The following is a 15,111-nucleotide window of genomic DNA, read 5'->3' on the forward strand; positions in this document are numbered from 1 at the left end:
GATTGGATACGATTCGGACACTTATTGCATTAGCCGCTCAAAAGGGTTGGTTTTTATATCAACTTGATGTAAAATTGGCTTTTTTAAATGGAAAATTGGAGGAAGATGTGTATGTCGAGCAACCACAAGGCTTTGTCGTCAAAGGAGAAGAAAGCAAAGTGTACAAGTTGAAGAAGGCGTTATACGGGCTAAAACAAGCACCTCGAGCATGGTATAGCGAGATTGATTCTTATTTTCTCAAGAAGGGCTTTCAAAGGAGCAAAAGCGAACCAACCTTATATGTGAAGTCACAAGGTACTACCAATATTCTTATTGCTTCACTTTATGTTGATGATTTGGTGTTCACCGGAACCAATGGTGAAATGATTGAAAGTTTTAAAAGAGACATGATGCAAAAATATGAAATGAGTGATATGGGTCTCTTGCATTATTTCTTGGGTATTGAGATTTGTCAAAACAAAGATGGCATTCTTATTTATCAAAAGAAATATGCCAATACTCTCCTTGAAAAATTCAAAATGGGAGATTGCAAATCGGTGGCTACACCTTTAATCGTAAATGAAAAGTTGAAGAAAGAAGATGGAAGCAAGGAAGTGGATGTTTCGATTTATCGAAGTTTAGTTGGAAGTTTGTTGTACTTGACCGCAACAAGGCCGGACATCATGTTCGCTACAAGCATGTTGTCAAGATTCATGCACAAGCCAAGTCAAAATCACTTTGGGGCTGCAAAAAGAGTGCTACGATACATTCAAGGTACTCTTGATTTTGGTATTATATGAAAGGGGTGTTGAAGCAAACTTGTTTGGATTTTGTGATAGTGATTGGGCTGGATGTGTTGATGATATGAGAAGCACATCGGACTATGCTTTTTCTCTTGGTTCGGAAATATTTTCTTGGGCATCAAAGAAGCAACAAAGGGTGGCACAATCGTCGGCCGAAGCCGAGTATATTTCGGCATCCTTGGCAACCTCTCAAGCATTGTGGCTAAGGAGGATTTTGGAAGATATTTGTTTGAAGCAAAAGGGAGCTACAACTCTCTTATGTGACAACAAGTCAGCTATTGCAATGGCAAAGAATCCCGTCTATCATAGTCGAACGAAGCACATTGCAATCAAGCATCACTCTATAAGAGAAGCTGTGGAAGATCGTGAAATTCAAATCAAGTATTGCAAGTCCGAAGAACAAGCTGCTGACATTTTCACCAAAGCTCTTCCTAGAGACAAGTTCGAGTTTTTCCGTGAGCTGATCGGAGTTACGCAAGCCATTAAGGGGGAGTGATAAAATTAATGTCTTGGAAACTACAAATTCCATATTTTCTATATCTTGGAAAATTGTATATTTATTATCTTTGAATATCTCTTTGTTTTCTCAAGAATGTCTTTTGATATTACGTAAGTTCTCTATATATAGAGACTCCATGTAATCAGATTTTCAATCAAGAAATAATAAGAAAAGTGTCTACCCAAACTAGAGGTGGCCTTTGTTCATATTCTTATCCACCTAAATTTTCAGCAAATACAAAATATAAACTTTAGTATTTCTCAATTCCAACACTTATACGATTTACTTCATGAAATTCCAGGGAGTATATCTCCTCCACCAGAAGCGCAGGCAGCAATGGACTTGTCTGCTGAAGCAGAGCAAAAAAGCAGAGCTCGAGTTACATTATTTGAAGGTAATGTACCAGAGTTGCTCCTTGACAAAGTCGTTGCTTATCTTTTTATCAAATTACTCTTGCATTTAGGGTATAAATGTAATTCTCGAAATATTCGCTTATGCACTAACAACTTATGCTTAACATCTTTGTTGCTATCATCGCTACAGATACAGCTACGGATATAGCAGCAACGGTAAAAGGAATTGCGGAAGCGCTCAAGGAAACTGGTGATGAGGAGGTGAGGTTCAATACTCGTTTTTTAACCAATTTAGCTCGTAGCTATTTAAGATTCTTTGATCTTGGATTCCAATTATGTTTTATTTTTTTTTTGTCGATTCTTTCGGCTTGTTATTTATCTAGGGAGAAACGGTGTTGCGTTCCTCGAATGCTTCCAATTATGGCACGATGCTTCCCCAACTTAATCCAGCTTTGGAAGGGAGTTCCTCAGAAACCAAATCTCTGTGAATGGGAAATTCAAATTCAAATGTGACGTAAAAAGTTGAGATCATTTGCGTTTTTTCGGTTTCGAGATTTGCCAACTTGAAATTGTGGTTTTTAATTTTAATCTTTACTAGCGTTCAATTCCATCCCTAGTATATAAACTTAATCACCAAATTACTTTATCAATTAGTCCACCCTGTGGACAATGCTTGCCAATTATTCATATATATTACCATGGTCATTGAATCGAAGCATACGTCAACAGTGGCACATTCGGATGTTTATTGTCACGGTCATGGTTGTTAAATTGTAAGTCGAATTGAAAATTAGTTTGTCAAAAATTCAAATCGTAAATCGTAAGATTTGTAATTCTTTAAAAAATAATATACATAATAATTATGTTATAAATATTTTAAAGAAATTATGTAGTGTTATAACAAAATATATATCCAAGTTAAAATTTATGAAGTCAAACTATAAAACTTGTATCATGAAGAATATACATAATTGATTGAATTAAATAAAAATAGATAAATGACCTAATACAAGCACACTTATGCTATTAAAATTGGTGGCGTGTGAAAAATTCGAGTAAAAATACAAATGTCTTTTGAGAACTAACTAGTACTTCGGTCGTGCGTTGCATGGAGGTCAGTTTTGAAATGAGAAAAGTAATATATATTCAGAGTCGTAAGATATGAAATGCAATTAAATATTACAAAGAAGAAAACGCGAAGAGCAAAACGCGATATAAAAATTAAATAAAATCATTTAAAACATATGGTACAACTATTTCATGGAATACATTGTACCACACCATGTGTATCTTATACAAAATAACTGACTTAACAACAAACACGGTAACAGTGAAGTCACACAATTGATATTCAAATAACCTGCAAGTTTATCATTAACTATGTCCAATTAGTGATATACAAAACTCAAACATATTACTTGTAAAAATTTCAAAAGAGATAAGACGTATACACCACTACTTTGACATAACGATGTGTTGAACACTTAAGGAAGAATACTGTATATCACTAAATTAATCCGGATCATAGCCCCTAACACCACGAAAATCGACAGCCGGGGCTGCTTCACATCAAACACAAAGTAGCGATCCCCATACAATGAAAACCCGTTGATTATAAATGTCCTTTCGTCCTCCATCTCCTACAAATTACATCAAAAATGATTAACTATTATAGAATATATATTTAAATATATATGAAAGCAAATATAATAAAATGTAAAAAAAAACAAAGATTGTTGCTTTAAGAACCCAAGGTAATATAGCTACTTAAGAATGGTGCAGTATATTACACTATTGTAAAAGATGAGATAAAATAATTTCAACTTTAAAAGAAGAGAAGAATTTGCAATTAAAAAAATATAAATACTACAAATGGGAAATATGAAAATATTTCAGCTACTGCAAATGAAGAGACGAAATCATTTCTTCATAAAAATATTATATCATGTATAGTTGACATTTTTTATAATATTGTGTTGTCAGCAGTCAAATTACCAATTGCCTTTCAAAACTCTTGTCAGCCATAAGTGTACGTGATATAGAACCAACACCTACTTTATTAATTAGGGTTTCCTTGTTTTATAAATGTGGAAAGAAGGTCACCCAAGAAGAAGCCAATTTTCAAGTGGGATGATTTCCTGTAAGAGTTGGCATGGAGTGAGAAGATCGGTGATTATTTTGTCGATATTTTGAGCATGGAATCATGTCGGGATACCTTTGAACGTGAAGGAAAAAGTACCCTTGCCCTATTCAGCTGTCAAGAAGCTATTCAAACCAAATTCAACACTTTCTTCTCTTATAAGCATGTGAAGAAAAAAATGACGTTGCTATGAAAAAAATTCAATACACTTCGCTGGATTGTAGCTCATGACGGAGTTCACTATAATTCTTCGAATAACATCGTGTCAACATCCGACAACACGTGGGATCACATTTTTAAGGTTATAATTAGCGCTCACTCGCTAGTACGTTTTCTAATTTTGCAATTAGTAATTAATCGGTTTTCATACTTTGTATTATTTATTTTCCTTATTTTGGTAATACATACTAGCAATTTTGCGTTCGTTTAGTGCCGTTGCGGAGAACCTAAGTACAACGCATTGAAGTGTATCTTCGGCCCGGATACAATCATAAAAATTCCGTCGGGTTCTTCGGACAACGCTGATTTCGACATGCTCAACGTTCTCATCTACGTCTCCGAATCTGAGGGTTCAAGAGACACAGAAGTTACCACGACTAACTTATACTATGTGGAGGACGTAGAATTTAGGGGAAGTGTTATGTTAAGATCAAAACCATGAAGAATGTGGAAATTCAACCCACTTGAGACTCCGGAGAGCTAAACGGCTTCAAACAAGCCAACCCCGATTGAGTTCTTTACCCCGACAAAAAATTAAGTGGTTCGAGCATTGGCCTAGTTGTATAATAGGGGACATTTTGTGCACTAAAAAGTATGGTATGTATGGTGCATTTTTTAATAAGGTATTTTGCAAGTATTATATGGTGTGTGTGTCTAGTGCATGTAAACTAGGGAACCAATAAGTAAATATATAAAAGTCATGTTATCATCGCAAACAGCTAGAACATTGACCGACAATTACTCTTGCGATTCCTATATCTTGATTTATCAAGACAAGGAACGCGACATTCTATGTACGTCCCATCTAGTGCACAAAGACACCCCTAACAAGTGTACCATTATAGGGTCATTATTTAAACAAATCAGGGTTGCGTAGATAACTCTGACATTATATGTTATTTATGGTTACCTTAAGATGTGTAAAGCGCTCATTTTCACAATTTTCACCAACGAGTTTTGGTGTAATCAAAAGCATTTTGTGTAACTTTAGCAAAGCCATAAGGACGCAGTTAAAGTGCTTGCTTACAGTGTACCCAGATCTGTTGAAATGACACCGAAGAACAACATTTTTTGTGTGATGGGCTAAAATTTGAAGAAACGTTGCAACTTGCTCAGGTATAGAGACATTTCTATTTGCCTTTAGACCACCAACAGTTTCTAAAACGTAACATATGCGGAAGAAAGTTTGTATTTTCATTCTAAAATTATCACGACATGCAACATCGTTCAAACCAAATATTGTACGCAAATACTTGAGTTGCGAAGGTGTTCTTCCTATCAAACTATTAGTTCGAGTGTTATTTTGCGTGTGCCAAACGACAACGGTTATTTCAAGATTAAACATCAGTGGGTACAACACAACTACATCCTCTTCATGTTTTGAAAAATCCATCGGAGACCAACAAATTACTATAGTAATATAAGTATCTAATATTATTTTCTGCACAATACAAACTAATAAACCACACCATTTCAAAAAATTAAGCAAATTATATTGTGTACAGTTAAGCTGGTTATTTTCAGTAAAGCTAAATTGAATACTTTTAGGTTGCCTAAATATTCAAATATACTGTAATACTCACTAAAACTAAGCTCAGCATTAAGGTAAATATTAAGCTTAATGTTACAGTATAATTGATTGTTAACAGCAAGTTTAATATGTAATCACCCTAATTATTTATACTAAGTATTGTAATATATTCTGCATGGTATTCCTAGGAACAAAGGGGATGTATATATAGATAATATTTCTATTGTCCGGTTGTCTATTTTGTCTACCATGACACGTGTTGATACAAATAAATCTCAACAAAATCAAAGTAGAATATACTACAGTACTTATAAGAATCCATGAAGAGCCCATTAAAATCAGGGTTAACAAATTAAGCAATATTAACAAAAAATAAGAAAAACAAAATTTAAAAACAAATAGTGTAACAAAATCTCGTTTATTTATTTTAACTGACTTGCATTTAACCTGGTAAAGGACAATTACAAGATTAACTGTAGATGACATTTTTTTATTGCAACTAATCTATAACAACACTCTTTTCAATCACATTTTTTTTGTACGAACACCGCATTAAATCATAACTTTGAAACCAAATTTACCCATGTAATAACATCTCTTTGATTGGCATCTCAAGTTACAATTAATGTCTAACAACAACAGCCCTTCAAATGACAACTTTTTTCAATGTTAATCTCTACAAAAAGGGACCTCAAAAGTGAACATTTTTTAACCCATTAAAATTCATCTTTTTTCACATCATTTGTATTTCATCAGCTCAATATAGTAGTACAAGTTAAAATATTACTTCAACTTAGGTATCATACGCCAGCAATTGCAGACCATAATGATTTATTTGTGGGACATTTTTTTCAAAAATAGCACACAAAGAATAGGTGAACACAACTGCTTAGGCTAGCAGATCCCAACATAAGAAAATTTACAGAGAATCCTACCACATGAAATCACCATAACAAAATATACAGAGAATCCTACCACATGAAATCACCGATGTCTTAAACATGTATATTCAACCACATATATGTTAGTTTGGAATAATCTTGGGCTAGTATATCCAACAATTTTGGGGAGAAAGGTTGAAGATGGGCACCTAATGAATGTAAAATTATGTTGGCGAAACAAGAAACACTAAACTTCTAAAGGAAATTGAAGGGGTTACAACATCCTAAGCTTGAAAACCAACAAAGAAGAAGTCGGGATTCCCAATTACCAGATGTTGTATTTGAATCTTCTATTCAAGCTATTACGCTTGCAACTCGCCGTCTTGGAGACGTTCTTCAAAACTACATGGTTCAACGGTCAAATTGAGGCGATTTCTGTCGAAATCAGTGAAATAACTAACGATTAAATGCGATTGTGAAGATGATGAAGGAGTTCATTCACAGTTGGCAAAACTAGGGCTCCAACTGCAAAATGGGTAAAGATGATGAGAACAGTATTTATATGTAATAAATTTGTAATGGTGTAAGGGCATTTTTGACAATTCAGTTGGGGTATAATGGTGCGAGTATTTATGGAATAAATTGTCAAGTCAATTTTGGCTTGACAATTAATAGTTCGATTGGGTGATAAAACTGGTGGGGGCAGTTGTCAAGGTATGACAAAACATCCAAACCAAATGTTGTATTATTAGGTATAACTGATGCCCTTGTGGCTAATAATGCCAACTAAAAAGACCTTAAGTGTTTACAAATTTTTTTGGTTGATTTATAAATAAAATGCTACTCCTATCTCTACTCCACCTATTCATGGACGGTGGTCATAGATTTAATTAATCATATAGTAGATGGTCATAGATTTAATTAATTATATACTAGATCACTCCATGAATATTATAGGTACATTTTAGAAGGTAAATACAATTTAGAGAAATTAATAGGTTGCTAATGAATTCTTAAAAATCTCTGTAACTCGGTAGAAACATCGAAGTGGTCTAGTTCACATGTTCTCTTTTGTGCTAATTTTCTTGGTCATAATGAAATCACCTTGGCCGAAATATTGCAAAACTTTGGATCTAAACCGTGAAGAATTCTACCTAATGGTTAAATCTTAATCTATATATTTGGATTATAAATCTCAATATGTAAAATTAATACTACATTATTAAATTTTACCATGTTAGTGTATTATATTTTCTTATTTTGTATTAAATTAATTATTTTTTTCACTTTTGAAATAATATCCTGTGCATCGCACGGGGAAAAAATGCAAGTAAGAATAATAATAAGAATAATATGAATTCGAATCCTAATAATAATAATAATAATAATAATAATAATAATAATAATAATAATAATAATAATAATAATAATAATAATAATAATAATAATAATAATAATAATAATAAAAATAATAATAATAATAATAATAATAATAATAATAATAATAATAATAATAATAATAATAATAATAATAATAATAATAAAAATAATAATAATAATAATAATAATAATAATAATAATAATAATAATAATAATAATAATAATAATAATAATAATAATAATAATAATAATAATAATAATAATAATAATAATAATAATAATAATAATAATAATAATAATAATAATAATAATAATAATAATAATAATAATAATAATAATAATAATAATAATAATAATAATAATAATAATAATAATTTTAATAATTTTAATAATAATAATAATAATAATAATAATAATAATAATAATAATAATAATAATAATAATAATAATAATAATAATAATAATAATAATAATAATAATAATAATAATAATAATAATAATAATAATAATAATAATAATAATAATAATAATAATAATAATAATAATAATAATAATAATAATAATAATAATAATAATAATAATAATAATAATAATAATAATAATAATAATAATAATAATAATAATAATAATAATAATAATAATAATAATAATAATAATAATTAAAATAATTAAAAATATGTAATAAGTATATTTAAGTGTTTAATTATAAATTTACGTAATAGTTATATTTAAGTGTTTACCTATAAATTTGAGTATTTGATTTTTTAAATTATGTTGTGCTATTATTAAGTTACTAATTATATTGTCAGTTTTTAACTATGTTTTGTAATATAATAACACGTAATGTTAATATAATTAATAGAATATTTACACTAAAATTACAATTTTAAATTAAAAAGATCGAACTAGAGAAAAAAAAAAACGAAAAAACTAGAATAAAATAAAAGAAACTAATAATAAAATGAAAATAAATAATTAGAAAAAACCAAGAAACTAATAATAAAATGAAAATAAATAAAGAAAAAAGCAAGAAACAAAAAAGAAAGAAAAAAACATAAGAACTAAAATAAATAACGAAAAGATACAAAAAATCAAGGGCATATTACAAATAAGCCCATCAGTGGGAACTTATTCATAAAGAGATCCAGACAATATTCTCCTTTACCAATAAGTCCACACATGGTCCAGATTTATGTAAAGGACTAAAATAACCCCTCTTACTTTAATATGCTCCAATTTCATCCTTAACTTACTTTAACTTCAATTTGACCCCAACTTTCACAAATTATTCAATTTTGACCCAAAACTTTTTTTTTTCACAAATTTTTTTTTTTTCAAAAACTTTTTTTTCCCGCCGGATTCCGACGTTGACTTTTTAATTTTTTTTTTTTTTTTTTTCCTTCCGGATTTTTTTTCCGGATTCCGGCGTTGACTTTTTAATTTTTTTTTTTTTTTTTTTTTTTTTTTTCTTCCGGATTTTTTTTCCGGATTCCGGCGGTCAACGCCGGTCTCCGGCGTTGACTTTTTAATTTTTTTTTTTTTTTTTTTTTTTTTTTTCTGTAACTTTTTTTTCCGTTTAAACAGCAATATTGCTGTGAATGACAGTAATATTAACTATATTACTGTTAAACACAGTAAAATTAACTAAACTATAGTTTAACACATTGATATTGCTATATTAATCTCTAGCACATTAATATTAACACAACAAAATTCATTATTATTGTATAATAAAGTAATATTACTATGTTGTCCGTTCAACAAATGTAAACAAAATAAAAAAAACCAAAAGAATTAATATTACTGTGAGTGACAGTAATATTACTATAGCAACAGTAATATTACAATAGTAGACAGTAATATTATTACGTTACTTCGTGAATAACTCGAACAAAACAAACACCCCAAAAAAATAATAATATTGATGTTGTTGACAGTAATATTATTGTGTTTACAGTTATTTTACTGTCAACGACAGTAATATAATTACGTTGACTTGTCAACAAATAAAAAAAAATAAAAAAAAAATAATAATAAATAAAAAAATATAATATTGCATTAATTTACTGTCAACGGCAGCACAATTACATAAATGTAATGTCAACGGCAGTACAATTACGTTAATTAACTATCATTGACAGTATAATTACGCTAAATTACTGTCAGTGACAGCACAATTACGGTCAACGTGTAGCGGCGGGCGTGGAAAAACAAAACAAACCAAACAAAAAAAAAAACTTAAAAAAACACTAAAGAAAGAGACCGCCGGAAACCGGCGAAAAAATCCGGAAGAAAAGAAAAGAAAAAAAAAAAGAAAAAAGAAAAAAAAAAAAAAAAAAAGTCAACGCCGGAATCCGGAAAAAAAATCCGGAAGAAAAAAAAAAAAAAAAAAAAAAAAAAAGTTTAAAAAGTCAACGCCGGAATCCGGCGGCAAAAAAAAGTTTTTGAAAAAAAAAATTTTTTTTGAAAAAAAAAAAAATTTTGGGTCAAAATTTAATAATTTGTGAAATTTGGGGTCAAATTGAGATTAAATTATGTTAAGGATGAAATTGGAGCATATTAAATTATACTCCAAAAAAAAGTCAAAATTGAATTTTTGTGGTCAAAATTGAACTTTTATGGACAAAATTGATTAATTTGGATTACAATTAAGAATTGGGTATAAATGATTGAGGGTAATATTGGGATATACATGAATGTTTCCTTTAGTTATAATAAATATTAAAGGGATGGGCTTATTGGTGAAAGAGATATGTCCCCTATACCTAGAATAATAAACATGCTTGGTTGGGGACTTTTGCATAAAAATCCCAAAAATCAAAGGAAAATAAAAATAAAAAAGATAATGCTAACGTGGAAAGAGAAGGAAAAAGGAAAAAAAAAAAAAAGAGCAGCAGAACGTGAAATTCACGTAGGAGAGACGCGTGAGAGCCCAGGGCTTATGTCTCGGCTCAATTCAACCACCCCCCCCCACTCCAGCCCCACCCTCTACTCACTAAACATCTCAGCCAAGGCCCACCCCCACCCCCACCCCCACCCCTCTCCCATTCCATGGGAGATGTCCTTAGAGTTACAATTCTTCCACAAAAGAAAAGCTTAGAATCAAAGTAACTATTCTAAGTTAAGCTAACTAAGCCAACTAAAGGCTAAGATTCAACATAAGATCCTCACACATCGCCTCTCCTATAAATAAAACGAGCACAACGGTCAAAAAAACAGGAAAAAACAGCTAGGGTGCGTTGCTTGCAAGTGATGAAAACGACATGCAGTCCTTGACAAAACGACACCGTTCCTCCCCTCCTATCTTCAGCAAAAAACGCGTCAACAATTTAAAAGACTAAACACGATTCTTTTAGTAAAAACGACACCGTCCAACTTAAATTTAAAAAACAGTTAAAACCGTCACACTACTCCCCCCTTTTTCTAAGCCATGTCTCATGGCTTAAAGTCTAGAAATTTCTTCTCCATCTCTATAGCCTCCTCCCATGTTGCTTCTGCTTCCGGAAGATGGGTCCAACGCACCAACCATTGCACACATGCGGCATTATTCTTCTTAACCATTCTGCGTTCCAAAACTGCCACGGGCACCAACAAAAACTGATTGTCATCATCCAAGAGAGGCAGATTAGCTGGCAACTGCCCTTGGTTCCCTACTTTCCTCTTTAATTGAGATACATGAAACACAGGGTGTACTTTTGACTCCGGTGGAAGCTACAACTTGTATGCCACCTCCCCTATCTTCTGAATTACTTTAAAAGGGCCATAGTTTGTTGGGGTCAGTTTCCATAGGTGACTTTTCCTCAAACTCAGTTGCTTAAAGGGATTCAATTTCAAGTAAACCATGTCTCCTACCTCAAAAGTTCTCTCACTTCTGTGTTGATTGGCATAATACTTCATCATCTCCCTAGCTTCTCCCAATAATCCTTTCAACTTCTGAGATATCAGTTGATGATCCTTCAACCAAGTCCCCACTCCCTCAGTTTTTTTCAGCAGGTGAGGAACATACCCTAGTTGAGGTGCTGGATATCCATACAGTACCTCAAATGGTGACATTTTGATGGTAGTGTGGAATGTGGTGTTATACCACCATTCTGCCAGTGGAATCCAAATGCTCCACTTCTTTAGAAATTGTCCACACATGCACCTTAAATAGCTTTCTAGGCATTGATTCACCTTTTCAGTTTGCCCATCCGTTTGAGGGTGATGAGCAGTGCTTAATTGTTGTTGCACCCCCAATGATTGCATCAACTCTTTCCAGAAATTACTAGTGAAGATTGGATCTCAATCAGATACAATATAATTAGGTAGCCCATGCAGTTGAGATGCACTAAGTGGATGACAGAGAGCAATAAAGTGTGCATACTTTATGAACCTGTCTATTACCACCCACACCACTTTCTTACCATTAGACTTTGGCCATTTGACTATGAAATTCATCGTTATGCAGCTCCAAGTTTGCTCAGGAATTGGAAGTGGCTGCAAATACCCTGGAATCTTCACATTGTCATGCTTACTTAGCTGGCATATATGGCATCCTGTCACCAACTCCTTGACTTTTTGCTTCAGTCCTGGCCATAAGAATGTAATTTGGATCTTTTGGAAGGTGTTTTGGATCCCTGAATGCCCTCCTATGCTTGAACTGTGCATCTGTTCCACTAACATCTGTTCGATATCAGTAGACTTTCCGACAAAAATCCTCCCCTTGTACATTATTAGCCCATCCATGTAGTTGTACAGTGACACATCCCAAGGCCTGAGTGTACTATTAGCAATGATTTCATGAGCTTCTAGATCTGCTTCATAGCTCTGCACTATCTTTTGCACCCACAAAGTCTGCACTATGGTGATTTGATGGACCTCAGCTACCTCATCCCTTCTAGATAGTGCATCTGCCACCCCATTCTCCTTTCTTTTTTTATACTCAATAGTGTAGTTGAACCCCAACAAATTAGCTAGGTACTTATGATGCAAAGGGGTGGATAACTTCTGCTCAAATAAGTACTTGAGGCTTTTTTGATTAGTCCTGATTACAAAAGAGCCACAGATTAAGTAGGATTTTCATTTTTGCACAACAAGGAATATGGCCAGAAATTCCTTCTCATAAATGGACAATCCTAAGCTCTTGGGACCCAAAGCTTTACTGAGATAGGCTAGAGGGTGTCCATTTTGCATCAACACAGCCTAGGGATGGCAATTTTTACCCGACCCGCGGGTACCCGCCCCGCCCCGCCCCGAAATTTCCGGGTAATACCCGCCCCGCAAATAAATGGGGCGGGTACGGGTTCTAATTTTTTACCCGAAAACGGGTTCGGGGCGGGTGCGGGTTTGTATATACCCGCCCCGCAGACCCGCCCCCCATATATATATATATATATATATATATATATATATATATATATATATATATATATATATATATATATATATATATATATATATATATATATATATATATATATATATATATATATATATATATATATATATATATATATATATATATATATATATATATATATATATATATATATATATTATTTTATAATATCATTATAATATATTTAATATCTTGATTTAGAATTATTGTTTTCATAGGGTTATTCAATTTTTTTTTTTTCTTCAGCTTTACGGGTCTTTTGGCGGGGCGGGTACCCGCGGGTTTTCCACGGGGCGGGTGCGGGTTGAGAAAATTTAAACCCGTTACGGGGCGGGGCGGGTGCGGGTTGAACGGGTTTGTTAACGGGGCGGGTGCGGGGAATGCAAAACCCGCCCCAAACCCGCCCCATGGCCATCCCTAACACAGCCCCAATCCCATGGTAAGAAGCATCAATTTCTACCACAATTTTTTCCTTGAAGTTGGGCAATTGTAAAACTGGGGTAGTAGTCATAGCAAGCTTCAACTTTTTAAATGCCTTATCTGCTTCCTTATTCCAGTTAAACTGCCCCTTTTTGAGTTGCTGAGTGAGAGCCCGGGCTATCTCCCCATAGCCCTTGACAAACTTCCTGTAGTATCCTGTCAACCCTAGAAACCCTCTTAGTGATTTTATTGATTGTGGTATAGGCCAATTGGTCACAGCTTGTATCTTCGTGGATCCACCCCCGCTCCTCCTTCATTAATTACAAGCCCCAAATACTCTATCTGATTATTCCCAAAGATGCACTTTGATAATTTAGCATACAGCTGGTGTTGTCTTAACAGCTTGCACACAGTTTCTAAGTGTTCCATGTGCAGATCCATACTCTTACTGTATACTAAAATATCGTCAAAGAAGACTAGCACAAAGTCTCTTAGATGTGCTCTGAACACATCATTCATTAATGACTGAAATGTAGCTGGTGTATTGGTGAGTCCAAAGGGAATAACCTTGAACTCATAATTTCGAGCAGAAGTGAGAAAATCTGTCTTTTCAATATCCCCCTCCTTCATTTTGATTTGATGATAGCCAGCTCTCAAGTCCACCTTAGAGAACACCTTGGCCCCTCCCAGCTCATCTAATAAATCATCAATCAGTGGTATGGGTATCCATCATTTATGGTCATGGCATTGAGTCTCCTGAAGTCCACACAAAACCTCCAGGTGTCATCCTTCTTTTTCACCAATAACACTGGAGAAGCAAATGGGCTGCTGACCATATTCTCTATCTTCTTTCTCTGCATGTAAGGATACCTGTAGGGCTGTGATTTGAAGGGATTTCCCCTTCCTTGAGTGGAATATTGTACTCAGTGTTTCTCATAAGAGGCAACTCAGTTGGTGTTTGGAAAAAGGTCTGCATACTTCTCTATAATCTTCTCCACTGCAGTGGAGTGTTTCTCAGTGGTGTGTGGCTTCTCTTCCTCTTCTATGATGAAGAAACATCCTATGTTGGCTCCCTGTGTCTGCAGTAAGTTTTCCAGCTCTTCTCCATTGATCATTGAGAACTGAGGATCCTCCTTTACTCCCTGTAGTTTGATCGCCTTCCCACCTTACCTTAAAGTAATGAAATTCTCATTATGATCAAAAGACAAGGGTCCAAATTTCTTCATGAAATCCACTCTCAAAACCAAGCCACACCCTCCCAAATCCAGCAAGGTCGCTCATAAGTAGAAGTGGCACCCCCCTCCCCCATTTTCCACTCGAAATTTGGACATATGGAATCACAAACTATCTGATGTTTTCCAGCCACCTTCAATGTGGTTCTCCTAGTACAAACTCTCTCACATCCAAGTTGCAAGGTAGACTTTGGATCTATGAAGTTGTGTGAGGCTCCAGTATCCAATAGGATGGTAATCTCCAGTCCTTTACATTTGCCAAAGACCTTGAGTGTGGTGTGTTAAGCTTGGCCAGTA

This window comes from Erythranthe guttata, chromosome 6, assembly GCF_056151865.1.
Source record: "Erythranthe guttata isolate IM_541 chromosome 6, IM_541, whole genome shotgun sequence".
In the NCBI taxonomy this organism is placed as follows: Eukaryota; Viridiplantae; Streptophyta; class Magnoliopsida; order Lamiales; family Phrymaceae; genus Erythranthe; species Erythranthe guttata.